Below are 16,392 nucleotides of genomic sequence, written 5' to 3'. Positions count from 1 at the left end.
CTGGCATTGTAAAGCAGGGGGTGAGGCTACGATGATGCGATTCAGCACAAATCACATTATCTGACTCCTACGGGCCATCCACTTTTGTCAGATATTTGTGGTGGGGTGCGAGGGGAAAGGGGAGAAAAGTGCTGGGGCTACGGGAGTGTGTGGGCGTGGCGTCCAGTCTGGGAGACTTACCCTCTCCTGCAAGGGGCCGGGAGCACTACCTGATTTTCGGGAGCCTTCTGACCTTTGCGGGAGAGTCGGTAAGTATGCCACATACACTATACTGCATGTGAGGAGAAGCTGAAGCAGGTTATACCAGCAGAAATCCTGCCAGGCACCCATGTAGAGGACAAAGACCGTCCAGCACCACCTGGTAAGCAACCAGACCAATCAGCTCCCAACTGAGATCTCACAGGCTGTGTTTGAAAAATGACAGTTGGGAGCTGATTGGCTGGCACCTGATCACTTTTCACTCTGTCTCCTAACACTGCTTAGTAAATAGACCCCTGTATCTTTTAACTGCACCAACCTAATTTAATCTGAACATAGGGCTTGATTCAGCAGTGGACGCTAATGCAATCGCAGCTGTGATTTTGCACGTAATGCAGCTGCTAAAATATGCTAATGCCTGCCAAAGTACAGCCGGCATATAGACGCCCACTGCTGCCTTCTCATGCACTGTCGCGCTCCTGCGTAAACATCGGTATCATCGACGCACATCAAGCAGTCACGTAGCATGTACGGCAACTCTGACCAGCCTCAAACACTGCAGCTCTCCTCGCACACAGAGAGCTCTCATGCTGCGAATGGCTGCAATCACCATGGCTAATTTATGCACGCCCATGATATGGTTTTAAAGGTCCGACATGCCTGCATTCATCGAACAACCCCCCGTTACCTTACCCACACGCTGACCACATGACACTTACTTTGTGAATGGATCCTCTGTGCATATGTAATCGCAAAGAAATTGCAATGCATGCGCAATGCAATTTACACGCATGCACCAAGGCAAATAATAGCTAAATCTGCATACATATCATCATTGCTTAGTGCATACTTTCTGACATTCAGCTCCCTCCTTGCGGGAGGGAGCTGAATGTCTGTTTCTATGGTTCTACTGCGTGGGGGCATGGTGTGACAGAAGGAGGCGTGGCACAGCAATGGTGTAGCATTGGGGACGGGACAGGGGGCGTAACCAAGTGATTGCATCATTGTGGTCCCACCCCCTCTTTACAATCCCGAGATTAATGGCATTGTGAAGCAGGGGGCAGGGCCACGATGACACGATTCAGTGCAAATCGCATCACTGGGGCAATGCAGGGGGTCTGGGGTGAACCAGGGGGTTGTGGTGGCCGGGAGATTTGCCTACTTTTATAGGGGGCCGGGAGCGGCACCAGATTTTCGGGAGACTCCCGGCCATCCTGGGAGAGTAGGCATGTATACCTAAGTGTTATACCATTTTTATAGTGTGGTAAACTTTTACTGAATAAATACCACACAATGTAATACCAAGATTCTGATGAGTGTGAGGAACCCTAGCAGAGGAACTGCTATTTGCAAATGTGCACAATGTTCACCCCAAATCCACCAAGTAAGTGAAAGTTCATTAACAAATAATGAAGACTGGGCCTGATTCAGCTTAGGCAGGCGCGCCAAGAGCAATGCCGGGCCCTGGTGAAGGGGGCATGGCCTAATCGTGGGAGGCGTGGCCACACCCCCTTCAGGAGAAAAACATATTTTTGCAGCGGTGCTGTGCGCTGGGGAAGGGGGCGCTGTGAGCCCCCCGAGCCTGGTGCATAGCCAACGGGCCCCCCAGGAAGCCTAGGCCCGGGTAATTAGTACCCACTCCCCCCCCCTCTCGGCATCCCTGAGCTTAGGACAGAATTGTAAAGCTGCATGCAAGCAGCTTTGCAATTATGTCCTTGCAATTATGGTAATGCAGCAGGAGGCATCACGCCTCCTCCATGCATTATTTATCCGAGCTGCGCTGCAGAACGCAGCATCAGATAATCTGCAAGAACATCGGCCGGCCGCCGCAGATGAAGGAAAGAGACTAGGAAATCTCCATCGGCTGATGGAGATCATGGCCTCTTCCCTTCCCCCCAATGGTGGCGTCACGCCTTCCGTTTTGGGAAATGGAGGCCGACGCCGCCCCCTTCCCACCCACAAATGGCAGCAGACTGTCAATTACTTCCAGTCTGCGTGCAAACATGCAGGACCCGTACTCCACATGTGCAGTACAGGTCAGGCACGTGTGCAGATTCCCGACCATCGGACTGCTGAATCAGGTCCACTGTTTATTAGAGAAAAAGATGCGAATTCTGGTACAGATGCCTGTACTTCAAAGCAAGAAAGGCCACTTATATTTTATATTTCTTTCCTCAGCTGCACCACAGAAAAAGAAGGCTCCGACCAAAAGGTGACCTCCACAAATGGATAATGATGAAGGTGGTGAGTCCTAAACAAATACAAATCAAAGAAAAGTACAATCATCCATGGGTCAGTGGATTAATCAGTGCTAATTGGCTTCTTCTGTGTTAATATGCCTTAGATCAGGCTTGTCCAACCCGCGGCCCGCGGGCCGCATGCGGCCCAGGTCGGCTCGTAATGCGGCCCGCATACCTTTCAAGTGTCCTGGATTCAGCGGGACATTCACGATATGTCCCGCTGTTCCGGGATTGCTCACTGTAGTCCCGGCGCCCCCCAGACCACGCCCCCACGCTCTCCTTCACTTACTGTGCCGCCAGCGTAATTGCGCATGCTGGGCGGTCACAGTGGTGTAGCAGTACTCTGTGGTGGCCGCGGCTCCGTCGGGTGATTTCTGTGCTCTGCTTACAAGCGATACTGCCTGGTAAGCAGAGCTTGGTACAGTAGCTGTGTGGGGGTGTTTGACTGGGGGTACTCAGCTTGATGCAGGGGATTTGTGGGGTGTTGGGGTAGCTTGGTACAGGAGCCGGGGGGGTGGGGGACTCAGCTTGATGCAGTGGGTGGGGGATGGGTGAGAGAGCTTGGTACAGGAGCCGGGGCACTGGCATGGCATATATACTGGAGGGGGCACAAAATTTCAGTATGATGAAATATCACTGCATAGTACACCAAGAAAATTTATGTGCAAAAGCTTTAAAGATGGCTAACGTCATGCAGATTGTCATCAACGCTGTAAATTTCATAAGGTCCAAGGGATTGAATCATCGCCAATTCCAGGAATTCCTTAAATTTATGGATGCTGAGTATGGGGACATCATTTACTTTTCTGAAGTAAGATGGTTAAGTCGAGGGAAAATGCTGGCAAGATTTTATGATCTGAGAAATGAAATCAAGTCATTTATGGAATCTAAAACAAAATGTGTGCCAGAACTTGACGATGAAAAGTGGCTCACAGATTTGGCATTTTTAGCCGATTTGACCACTCATTTAAATGAGTTAAACATGTGTCTTCAAGGTGAAAACCAATTGATCAGCACAATGTTTCAAACTATAACAGCGTTCGAAATTAAACTGAAACTATGGCATTCTCAAATGAAGGCAAAAAATTTGATGCATTTTAGCACATTGGCTAAACACGCCTCTGTGAACACGGAAAAATATGCAGCCTTGCTTTTCAATTTGGTACAGGAATTTGAGAACAGGTTTCAAGATTTTAGAAAAAATCAGCCATCTTTTCTGATATTTGCAACTCCATTTTCAGTGGACATTAATATATTACCTGCCAATTTGCAAATGGAATGCACAGAGCTCCAATCTGACATTCAACTGAAAGAAAAAATTGACCATGTCTCTTTAATGGACTTCTATAAGATATATGTTCCCAGAGAAAAATATCCTTCACTTCACAATCATGCCTTATTCATGTCATCGCTATTTGGAAGCACCTACATTTGTGAGCAGCTATTTTCAAGGATGAAGCACACAAAGAATAAAACTAGAACCAAAATATCTGATGAGCACCTTGAGCACTCACTGAGAATTGCAACAAGTTCCATCGAAGCAAATATGGATGCATTGGTGGCTGAGAAACAATGTCAAACATCTCACTAACTTCATTTCTAAGTAAGTTTAATATGTTAACTATGTTTTCTATGTTTTTTTTGGATTATCAGGTACCGTTACTGTTATTTTATTTTATGTGCGGCCCAAACCAAATTTTCATCTTCTAATGTGGCCCAGGGAAGGTGAAAGGTTGGACACCCCAGCCTTAGATGATGATTTACAGTAAAGTGGCACATTGTACTCGCCAGCCTGAAACAATAATTAAAAAAAAAATGTATACTCTTTCTGTGCGAGTTTACATCTCGCAGCCTATTACATCCGGCGAGTTGTATGTTTTTAATGGAAAATATCCGGGTGGCGTGTTTGGCCCATACGAGAAATGGTATTGCGAGTTTAATGTTCTCTGAGATTATTAAATATGACAAGAAAGGCAGTGGCGTAACAAGGTGGGTGCGGTCCGTACCTTGGCATCACCCGCCGAGGGGTGACACCAAGTTGCAGAATCCCCCACACTGACAGGAGCCAGGTGCTGCACTGTAGCATTAAGTGCAGCACCCGGCTCCTGTCACTGAGGGAGCCGGCCAGCACTTCACACAGGGACCTCTTGCCCCCCCCATTCACCCCTTAGTAATAGGCAAGGGGATTCGGGACGCATGTCCACATCGCCCCTTCCTGCACTGGGTACACCGCGGGGAGGGACTTCACTAATGAAAGGTGATAACCCTTCAGCAGCGCTGCTGGCCACCTCGGCTCTGACTCTTAGCGCAGCCGCAGGCTCAGTCAGTCTGTGTCTTTGTTGACACACTGACCTTGGTGCACATACAGTATTATTATGGCCACGGCACTGAAGGGAGCCGGGCCCGGGAGGAGGTAGGCGGGAGACGGAGATGTGCCTGATGACTGATGTGCTGTTTAAGCAGGCATTCTTCTAGAGAGGAGCATGAGTGGAGCCAGTGCTCCCTAAATACCAATGGTGTATCAGACTGTGTGTGAGGTAAGTGGCTGGCACCTACTGTAATCATAGTATGCACATCTAAGTTTTATACCTGTTCAACTAAACAATAATAACTTCCACTAATTAAGTACTGATATATATAGATATAGATATATATATATATATATATACACACACACACACACACACACACACACACAGATAAATGTATATATATCTACATATAGATATAAATTCCATAGACAAAAAAACTTACAATTTCACATGTCCCAAGACATGATCTGAAATTTCACAAAACCTACTGAATTTGTGCCACTCAAACTAAAAAAAAACAATGACGCCTTAATGGACATGTTCCTTGCACAATGCAGATATGGAATGCCATCACACCCTGTGGTTAATTTCAGATTCAGCACTCTCACAGAGTAAGATTGCTGTCACTCACAAAATGGTGGAGCTGCTAATTCACAGAATTGTGTGCTCATTGGAATACACACATGCAGTCTATGCAACTGAGGTCTGAGCAGTGATGTGGCTCCCACATCCCACTCAGTGCTCACAATCTTCCAATTCATTCACCACAACAATCCCACTGGGTTCTAACATCCTTCTCACTCCATACATCCATCTCATTCAGAATACACATTCAGCTCCCTATATTTCTAAAACTATCATACTCTGTCTATGCATGTACACTATCTTCGCCTCCATTCTGCTATAACTTCCACAATCCCTACAGCTGATTGGTTTCCTAACTGTGCTAGTTCTTTATTCCCTCATCTGCACCAATCTGTCTTTCCCCATCCGCGCTGCCCTGTTTTCCTGCATCCGTGCCACTCTGTTTCCTTCCATCTGCACCCCCACCTTCCTCCTAGATTGACAGACAGGGACCATTTGTGGGCGGCAATGGGGAGTTGGCGACTCAAACATAGGTGTATCTCTGCCTGCAACTGCAATCCCGTACACAGTGAAAACGGTTCAATCTTCTCAGTTCACGCTGCCATTCTGCGCGACCATCGGGTTACTGAGAGAGCAAATTATTGACTGAGTTGCATCTTTATACGCAGTCACTTGGATTTGCAAAGCCGCAGGTGGGCGTTTCAATACAAAACCAGGCGTCTGCGACATTTGCCTTTTTCACACAGCCGCTGTGTACATAATCGCAGTCGCAACAGCATTTGCATCCATCTCTGGATCAGAGTGCGCAGCTTTGTGTACTGTGCACATGAAAATATCTGAAAATTGCAAAGTGTGAGTGATTGAAAAAGTTATAGGAACAGGAGAAACATCAGGTAGGCGATAAGTTGTGTTATCTATATGTGGGGATTTCAATAAAGCCTGAAGTATACAAGGTGTGAATGACGTCTGCATATCCTGTGCTTTAACAAAGAGCGACTGCTGAGGATTTTAGAACAGCAAATGAGCCTTTGTCCTCAGAAGGCACTGTATAGCTCTTGAGATATTTAGGGATACATCTGTGACTAGCGGTGAATTTCTATTATTATAGGTGTTGTGTCTGCTGACTAAAAAACTATAAAAACTGAGTAGGATTGCTCAGGAGGGCAAGTTTGGAAAAGGTTCAGCCAGCATGACCCCAGGAAAATCGAATCTTAACTGAAACATGATAGTAATTTTCTTAACACAGATTTTCTGCAGCATGCCGTGTATTGTTTTAATCAGAGGGGAATCTGTCACATACTAATTACAAAATGTTATTTACGCTTCTACTTTAATGCAATCCTATGTTGTTATGCTTGTATTAGTTACAATCACTGTATTCTCAATTTAAACAACATGAATCATTTAGCCATCATTATATAGCAATAAAAAAATGTCTACAACATGATGAAAGCTAAAAGGTCGCCTTTTATCTAGACTTTAAAGTGTGTGGTTTTCTCTTTCAGTGGGCCACTGGTCTTTTCCTGCATGGGTTATTTAGAAAATGCTTATCTTACATCCAAAATTGCAGGTGTATTTCTATATCGCAGATAGGGGAAAACTGAATTTGTCAAATAGTAAATCTTTGGCTTGGAAGGCACCTAAACTGTTTCCTGGTTGCCGTTGCTATGGCAATACTGATCCAGTTATTTGGACAGCTGTAGAAATATCCCATTTATCTTTTTCCATTTGAAATACTTTCAGACCCTACATATAAATGACACAGCCAGAAGGATGAAAAACCCTGCTCAGGCAGTAAATGTAAAAGTGTATTAGCTACTACATTAACTACTGTTACATGTATGTATACAGTGAACCATATGTCGTTTTAAAAATGTAGTCTGTAAATACAGCGGAAAATGTTCATAGAGTTAGTGAATATGCTGTTCAATGGAATTCAGGTTCTAATTCCTGTGGTTTCTGTACAAGTTTATTAGTGGTGTGCTGTGAAAACACACTCTGAAGAAGAATGGTCTAATGATCATTATGTTCGGGAAACATTTATACTTTTATGTGTTAATTATTTGTTTTAGATAAATTGCTTTTATTTCCATTAAGCTAAATATTGTTTGGTGTTTGCCTTCAGTAGATGTTATTTTAGTTATTCTTTTTATTAAATTTTCATTTCAAAGAGAGGCTGTCACAAGTTTGCCCATACCTACCAACTGTCCCATTTTGAGGAGATACTCCCACAGTGAGAGGTTGGGAAGTATTTCTCTGCTGCATGTACTGTAGGCAGGTGCCTTTGTTGTGTGTGTGGCAATAAAATGATGGTGATATACAGATTATTCAGCTCAGTATATACATATACTGTGCTGAATAATCTATATCAAATGACAGGATTGTTTGTGTCTAACTAAATATGTCCACCATCCATTCTCTTATTCCTCTGCTGCAAATAGGCACTAACGAGAAATTAAGAATAAAGGGGAACCATGAAAGTAATATACATTATTCAGCACCTCCCCATTCCACCACAGGCAGCTGGAGCTCCTCCCACATCTGTAGGACAGTGGGGTCTATTAATGAATCAGTGATAACGCTTTATACAGATTTTATGCTGGAGAATGGGGTTATCACTGATTTATTCCTATTTAAGAAGAGGGTTAACGCCAAGAATTAACTGATTTCAACATGGCCATAGCCTGCTATGGGGACTGCAGTGTAAGGGAAATTTAAAGTGGTGGAAAGCTCAGCTTAGGTAATGCCATATTGAGATGAGGTTACTAAAAACTTTCAAAAGATGGATCTGCGAAGCCAGGAGGCTCAAGTATCAATGCCCTATTGCCGCTCCCCATACATGTGCTTATTGCCTGAACATTTCACCATTATTCTTTGGCTGCTAGTAAAGTAGAGAGAAACACTGCGTAGAACTGGCTTTTCACTAGGGCTGCCTGCATTGATATATAGGGCCATATTCAATATGGGGCGAAAAGTCATTTTCGCCTGTTTCAATTATCCCCATATTCACTTTCAAAGACTTTTCGCCGGTGCGAAAAGACTTTGTTAAAAAACAGGGATAAGTTTTCATTTTCAAGATGTAATACATGGTGAAAAAAAGTGCAGAATTGGGGTTTTGGGGTACAGACTTAAAAAAAATATCCTGCACCCCTGGGAGTGTCCCCTAAAAGTATTCTGTGTAAAAAAAAAATTAAAAAGCCCTCAGGACACCCCAAAAAATATACTTTCATTTTGAGGGCGAAAAAAAAAATATTGGGGTACAAAGTTTTAAACTAGGGCAATTGATTCAGAAGGGGTTCCCAAGTATGCGGCAGGTGTTTTCTAGAATGCGGCAGGTGCATTTTTGAAGAATTTAAAAAAATTACTTTAGGGACTTAAAAATATGCTTGCACCCATTTTCATGTACCCCAAATTTGATGGGCATAGTTATTAAAAAAAAAAAAAAAAGATAAATGCTATTCTTCACAGGCGCATTTATGCACCTGCTGCTGCTATTTAAAAAACCCAAATACCTTCAGCAGGCCAAATCAGGGGTACACATAGTGAACCCCCATGTCAGACCATCTTTAGGGGGGTGCCAGGATGATTTCCAGAAAATTGATAGGACTTTTCCATACTTAACTTTCCAAACTGAATACGGGGATAAGCGGGCACGCGCCTGATACTTTATCCCTGCAGAAACCACCGATGATGGCGAAAAGTGTGGGATTTGACTTTTCGGCTCTAATTAAATATGGCCCATAGAGGACAAACTTTATTCTGTATCACTGTGTTATGCAACGATACAGAAAGCACTCACTGAAGCACCAATGATATATACAGTATATCCATACAGTATTTCTTTCTGGGATGTAATACAGAACAAACAGCTAAGACTGCAGTTCTTTTCGTTACTGTGTCACCACTGGCCCTATCACTATGTATTCACTCAGTCCATGTGGGCAGAACTAGTCTCAGGGCTGGCACTACCATTAATAAATCCTAGGTGGTTTCCTAGGGCACCAATGTTTAGTGGGCAATTAAACACTGAGGAGTTGATGTAGCAAGCAGTGAAAAGAGTGGAGAAGTGAGCCATTGGAGAAGTTGCCCATAACATCCAATCAGCATCTACCTATTTTATAGAGTGTACTTAATGAATGCTTCCTCAAAGCTGATTGGGTGCTATGGGCAACTTCTCAATTGTTACACTTCTACACTCTTTTGACTGTTTGATACATCAACCCCTGAATGATTGACAAAATGTTTTTACTGTGAAGCTGTCAGATCCATATAGGATGTGTGTGATACCTTGGACTTGTAGTATAAAGTGTTAAAGGAGAGCTCCCTGCGCTGTCTTTTTACCTGGCTGCACTAGGTCCCTGGACTGCCGGAGAAGCTACCTCCAACCCTTGTGTGCTACTTCGCATGTGTGACCATATTGCCCGTCTCCAGCTCTGTCCTCCATAGAGGACGTGCCCTTGAGAGTCTCCGTGATGGAGTGAAGGCATTACATAGGCAAGTGACCCTGCGTGGTCCATTATTTCATCACTGCTATACCGCTACATGTATATGCCAGTGTTTGCATACACAGAGCTATATGCTCCAATTTGTCTGCACACCACTAGTGCTACTCCATACATTCCTGGTGGGATTTAGTACATCCATGGTAATGTGCATTATGTACCTGTTGTACATACCTGCTGCATTAGCCTAGTGTCATCCTGCAAACTTGTTCCGCCTAGTTAGACCAAAGACCTGATTAAGTTATCTATTGTGTGGACTGACCTCCATCACAATATAAATTAGAATAGTTGCAACTTGCGCCCTGAACTGCTGCTCAGTCCTATTCCAAAGGCACACCAAACCTTATACACTAGACCTATAAGAAAATTTGGAATAGTCCACAAGTGCTGTCCACTCAGGATAACATATTAGATATACTCTGATTTTTTTTCTTCCCATGTGGTTCCTCTCCAATATAGTCCACCGGCTTATTCCTTGCTCTGAACTTTTCACAATAACATGCATAGAACTCACCATAAGCACTTATATCATTTGACGTTCCCGAAAAGGTTTCTTTAATCAACTACCTCGTTAGGTTAATCCTCCTGGTTTCTTCCCATCAACACCCTAGTAGAAAGGTACTCAACAGTTGACCACCTTATTTCATTCACAGAAAGGTTTTGTCACGATCCAGTGCAAGAATTCCTCTCTGGAGGATGGTGAGCCGAGGGGTTCGGGTGACTAGACTAGGTCTCCTAGTTGCGGCCAAACCCAGGTTTGGCTAGACCTGCCCAGAGGCGCGGAGTCTAACTCACTTGGTGGTTTTCTCCAGTGACCCCTCCAATTGGGATTTGGTTTTCAGCTGCACCAAGTGAGCAGGTCGTGGCCCTCTGGACAGGTACCTGGGAATGGCAGAAGACCGGAAACTATAATGAATGCAATATGACTGGAGGTGAATGGAATGAATGAACTCTGGAAATGGAACTGAGTGCTATAACACAGGCAATGACTGGAAACAGTTAAGTATGCAGAAAAACACAGACATATACTGGGGATTGCAAAGGCAAGAGCAGAGAGGACTTAGGGAATATATGGGAATGCTAGAAATGATTGGAGCTGATTACCAGAGACAAGACGCTGAGCAAAGAACACAGACATATACTGGAGATTGCACAGAAAAGAGCAGTGTGGACTCATTGAATATATAGAAATGCTGGAAATGATAGGAGCTGATTACCGGAGACAAGACATTGAGCAAAGAACACAGACATATACTGGAGATTGCACAGACAAGAGCAGAGTGGACTCAGGGAATATATGGGAACGCTGGAAATGATTGGCAGAGACAAGACACAAAGAGAAGTCAGGCATACACTAGGAGAGTGCTAAATGCAAGTGCAGATTTGCACTGACAAGACACAGGGCAGATTGACACAGATATGTGCTGGGAGGTCCAACTGTGGGCTAATTAATACCAGCAGGTAATCTGACACCTCAGTTACACAAGGAAGCTGCAATACTAGCAGCACATATACAAAGACACACAGACATAGAAAACAAAACAGTCTGGATACTGGCAGAGAACTACTCTCAGACTAAGAATAGCTTGGAAGCTAATACTGGAAACTGGAGAACTGTGAACAGGCTGAAGTAACTCTCTGAAAGATTAGCACAGAGCAATGCTGGTATCACTGGAACAGAAAAGAAGTTGAACAGCAACTTCCTGGAGTTCTGGAGGCGGATTTATACCCAGGGGTAGCAGATTACTGGATCACAGCATCAGCTGACTGAAATCATGCTACCATAGGTTAGGAATACTGTCACATGAGAGGAACTGTCATGGCGGCGCCCATGATGGGAACTCCGATCCCCAGCACACACAGCCGACCATGGAAGCTCTCAAAAAGCACCTAAGGCAGAATACTCAGCCCCACATCCATCACTGCACCAGACGTCTGACCGCATGGAAGTCATGGGAAGCTGGCAAGGAGGTGAGAGAGGCCGATCCTAGGCTGAACCCTGACAGGTTTGTTTGGACATTCGGTCCCACACTTAAGGTCCACAATTCCACACAGACACCAATTCATCTTATACGTATTATTTTTATTACATTAAAGGTCAGCAAAAATAGTCCATACAGTAAATACACATGTAGGGTAAAAAAAACCAGGTCACTCACTTATATTACCTTGAGCATGTCCTCACATACCTGGTAAGTGATGGTGCTATTCATGCCAGATAACACTGGCAAAGCAAACAATAAAGGTGAGTAACCTTACTTGAATCCATAAATAAGAGAACATACCTGCTGCTTTAGCCAGGTGTCATCCTGCAAACTTGTTCTCCATAGTTAGACCAAAGACCTGATTAAGTTATCCATCATGTGGACTGACCTCCATTGTAACAAACCATGCTAGAGACCTCCGTCAGAGAGCCCTGCATCTTCCCATGTGCTGGTGTCATCGCGACTTGCTGAGTCACCGGCCGATGCTTTCAGGGGAATCCAGAGTGGGGCTACGCCAGAAGGTGGTTCCTTGCATCCCCACTGTTGTCTAGCTGTTCCTGCTGTCTCTCCATGCACTTCCTGTGCTTCTGCATGCCAGACCTCCGGATCATGGGCGTGGCCATCTTTGATCAGGTCAGGTGATCCAACCCCATCCAGTCAGCAGCGCTCTCCAGTGACTCCAGCCAATCACCATCCGGCCAGTGGTATTAAAGCCCTTCCCTGACTCTGTCTCATTGCAGTACAATAGTGCTCTTGCTCTAGCCAGACCTATGATTCTGAGCCCTGCTTTTTCCAGTTCCAGTTCCAGTTCCAGTTCCAGTTCCAGTTCACCTGTCACTCTGTTCCTGTGTACTCCAGCCAGGAGTACTCCTGCCTAATCCAGCACACTCCATCCCGTAGTTCTATTCCAAGTGCTCACCCAATCCAGCACACTCCATCCTGGAGTTCTATTCCAAGTGCTCACCCAATCCACCACACTCCATCCCAGAGTTCTATTTCAAGTGCTCACCCAATCCAGCACACTCCATCCCGGAGTTCTATTCAAAGTGCTTCCCCAATCCTGCATACTCCATCCAGGAGATATATTCTACTCTGCTACAGTATTCAACTCAGTATTCAACTCATCTACAAGTTCTACAGTATTTAACCCTGCAATTCTTCTACACAGTACCCCATGAACCTCAGAGACTTTTGTGTTTGTTTTAAGTATCTGCAGTTGTGCATCTCTGCACCAAGGACTTTATTTACCATCACTCAGTTAGTCCTCTTTCATCTGTATGTTAAAGAATTACATTAAACCATCTAAATTCAAACTCCCTTCTGGTCCAAGTGTCTGTCACTCAACCCAGCTCAGGTTCACCCCTTCCAATTTCCCAGCTCATGACATCCATCACACACCACTGGCACCTATATCAACACCTATAGGATCTGCCAAAAGGTTATGGGTCAAGGCCACCAGTATGTGCAGAATAACAATGCCAAGAACCAAGGACATAACTAGGGATGTGCAAGCTGTTCTGATGATAATCCCAACCTTAGATTATGTAGATAGACCTGTGGGAACCAGACGCCTAGCTGTAGAACAGCACGTTATTCCATTATTCATGGGAAGGTTACAGCACATGAAATGTGGACATCATTGCAGATGTCTTAAGAAGACAAAGGCTTAATGATACGAATTAACATGAAGAGCACTCTGTATGTCACTTAGCTAATTTACTGCTAGAATATGGATGAATATATAGATAGGATGCTGTCTATATCTCAGCAATTGACTTCAGCAGGCAACCAAGTAGACGAGAAAGAGGTTGCAATGGTGATGCTGCAAAACTTTACACCAGTGTATGATATTCTAGTAGCAACTTTGGAGTTATGCACTGTCAAGCTATCGGAGATTATAAGGACCAAACTACTGCAGTTTCATACCTGTTGAGACCAATGCTGTGAATTCTACTCTGTTATCAAGGGTGTGAAACCTAAAATGTCTAAGTACAAGTTTTTTAAGTGTCACAAAATAGGACATAAGCCCTGAGAATGTAAAGCAAGTGAAACCAATTAGTATTTTATCATACAAGAGTGATAGAGAGAATGAGTTAGTGTTCAATGTAGCCGACAGTCACTGCAAAGATTGCTCCAATCACATTCAACAATATATAAATACACAATATTAGTTACAAATGCTCCATGAAGATCCAGATATATTGATTATGAAAAAGAAAAAAGAAATGGTAAGAACACAATAAAAATTTCTGTATTATGTCTTCCTGTGCGCATACTCAGGGTCTTATTCAGAGATGGATGCAGTGCCGATATTTATGCAGATTAAACAATTGTTTGCCATTGTGCATTCCGTAAACCACACTGCGCGGGTGCAGCTATTGAATTGTGAATACGCACACAGAGCTCTCTGCATGACTGGAGACTCGCTTTGTCTGGGACGGCTTAGACTTACTCAGAAAACTGATGGCCACCTGATCAGCATTCGATGATTACGGTTTTGGGCGTTAGAGGTGGATGTGAGATGCTTTTGATGGGTGTCTCCAAGCACTGAACAGTGACTGAGTCATTAGCATATTTTTGCAATTGCGATCCGTGGGAGATCGCAGCTGAGATGTCATTTGCGTTCATCTCTCAATCAGGCCTTCAGTGTAATAAAACATGCAGATAACGCACAGTGATTAAAGGAACCAGCGATCCCAGGCAAATGGCCACTATTGAACAAGGAACATTAAGGGAAAACCACTTACTGACACTTCCATAATTTTCATTATAAGATGTGCCTGTGGGTCACATGAAAAATAGGCACTATATAGTGGGAAACGCCTCTTTAATATATTTGAAAGATAATCCTTATGCACTCATCCTTAATAGGGCTCAAAAAGTGAACATTTTTTACTCACTCTACCAGCCGTGTGTCTCAATGGATATAGACATAAAAAAACAAAACTGGTCATTATCCAGGTTATTTTATTTGAAAAATCAAAGATTAAAAGCATTTATTTGTGTTAGGTGACACATTTTGGACACTGGTTCAATTGGCTGCTTCAGTAGGGAGCACAGGGGTGGGTTAAATAATTTTAGTATTAGTACCAGCTGCAATTGCCTACACAGGGATGCTGAGAGAGGGAGGATACTCTTTACCGGGCTTATTGGAGGGACCCCTCGAACCTCCGCAGCCTAGCTGTGTGCTAGGCTGCGGAGGTTCGAGGGGTCCGCTGAGCACAGCAGTTTCCTCTCTCCCCCTGCATGATGTGCCTGCTGCCACTATGCTGATATAGACTGGCCAGGTGGTAGTGAGCTGGTAAGAAGTGTTACAGGAGGCAAGCAGGGGGCGATCGCAATGCTGAGTTGCCCGCGTGCCCTACTCTGGCATGCACGGTGCAGTATGTTTTTCATTAAGCCCCACCATTCAGTACCCGGGCTCGTCTTCACTCTCAGCAGTCTTGCCTGAGCAGAATGATGTGAGTGAGAGGGCAAATAGAACAATTGTTGAGAAAGTATGGACTAAGGGCCTGTTTCAGAAATACTTTTAGTGCCATAAGTACGTAAACCTATGATAGACATCCTGTGGCCATTTGGTGGTGGGGAGATGCAATTTCAGTAGAGCGTTTCTGGGTGGTAACATTGGGGTTGCTAGCACGGGCAGTTAGCAGTCAGCGACTGTATCTTAAGGTGCAGTTGCACTGACCCTGTCAGCCATGTTTAAATCAGTGGAGATGGGCTACACCATCAAAACAGGTAAGGGTGGTCCACTGGCATTGACTAGTTTGCAAAGCTGTCAGCCCCTCTTTCAGTTTTTTCATGTACAGTACAGGTTGACTCTCCCATATCCAAAATGCTTGGGACCTGGGGATTTTGGATATCGGAATATTCTGTATTTTGGAATATTCGCATACGATAATGAAATATCTTGGGAATGGGACCCAAATCTAAACACATAATGCATTTATATGTTATATACACCTTATACATACAGCCTGCAGGTCATTTTATACAATATTTTCAATAATTTGTGGTTCAAACAAAGTTTGTGTACATACATGAAATTAATTTATGTTTCATATACACCTTATACACACAGCCTGAAAGTAATTTTATTAAGTTTTTTTTAATAATTTTGTGCTTTAACAAAGTTTGTGTACATTGAACCATCAAAAAACAAAGGTTTTAGTATCTCAGTCATGCTAAAAATATTCAGTATTTCGGAATATTTGGATATGGGAGACTCAACCTGTATATTATTTAGTTCAGTACTTCACAGCTTTAGTAGTGTCAAGTAGTAGTTTACTTGCTCTTTAATAGAAGTTGAACGGTTCAATTGTTTAGTGCTGCTTAAAGCTGCACTACCAACTAGGACAATATTTTCCTGAAATATTTTCTCTAAAGCCCAGGGGGCTGCTACAGTACATTGCAGCTTTTTTCTTACAAATCAATAAAACTGACAGCAGTGACAGGAGGGTTGGGTGAACAGGAGAACCAATCAGTTTTTTATATTGTCTTGCGATTAATCTTTCTACTCACAACATCGCCTTTCCAGCTGTGTTGTGAGAGAAATAGAAGAGCCCCAGTA

At 43.8% G+C, this 16,392-nt stretch overlaps 1 pseudogene; it reads left to right on the top strand.

The window, feature by feature from the left end:
- The first annotated feature begins 3,117 nt into the window (after positions 1 to 3,117).
- Positions 3,118 to 4,029, top strand: LOC148538040 (general transcription factor II-I repeat domain-containing protein 2A pseudogene; annotated as a pseudogene).
- The last annotated feature ends 12,363 nt before the right edge of the window (positions 4,030 to 16,392 follow it).

This window comes from Taudactylus pleione, unplaced genomic scaffold, assembly GCF_031769625.1.
Source record: "Taudactylus pleione unplaced genomic scaffold, aTauple2 ptg000041l, whole genome shotgun sequence".
NCBI lineage: Eukaryota > Metazoa > Chordata > Amphibia > Anura > Myobatrachidae > Taudactylus > Taudactylus pleione.
This window is presented reverse-complemented; position numbering and strand designations above follow the sequence as displayed.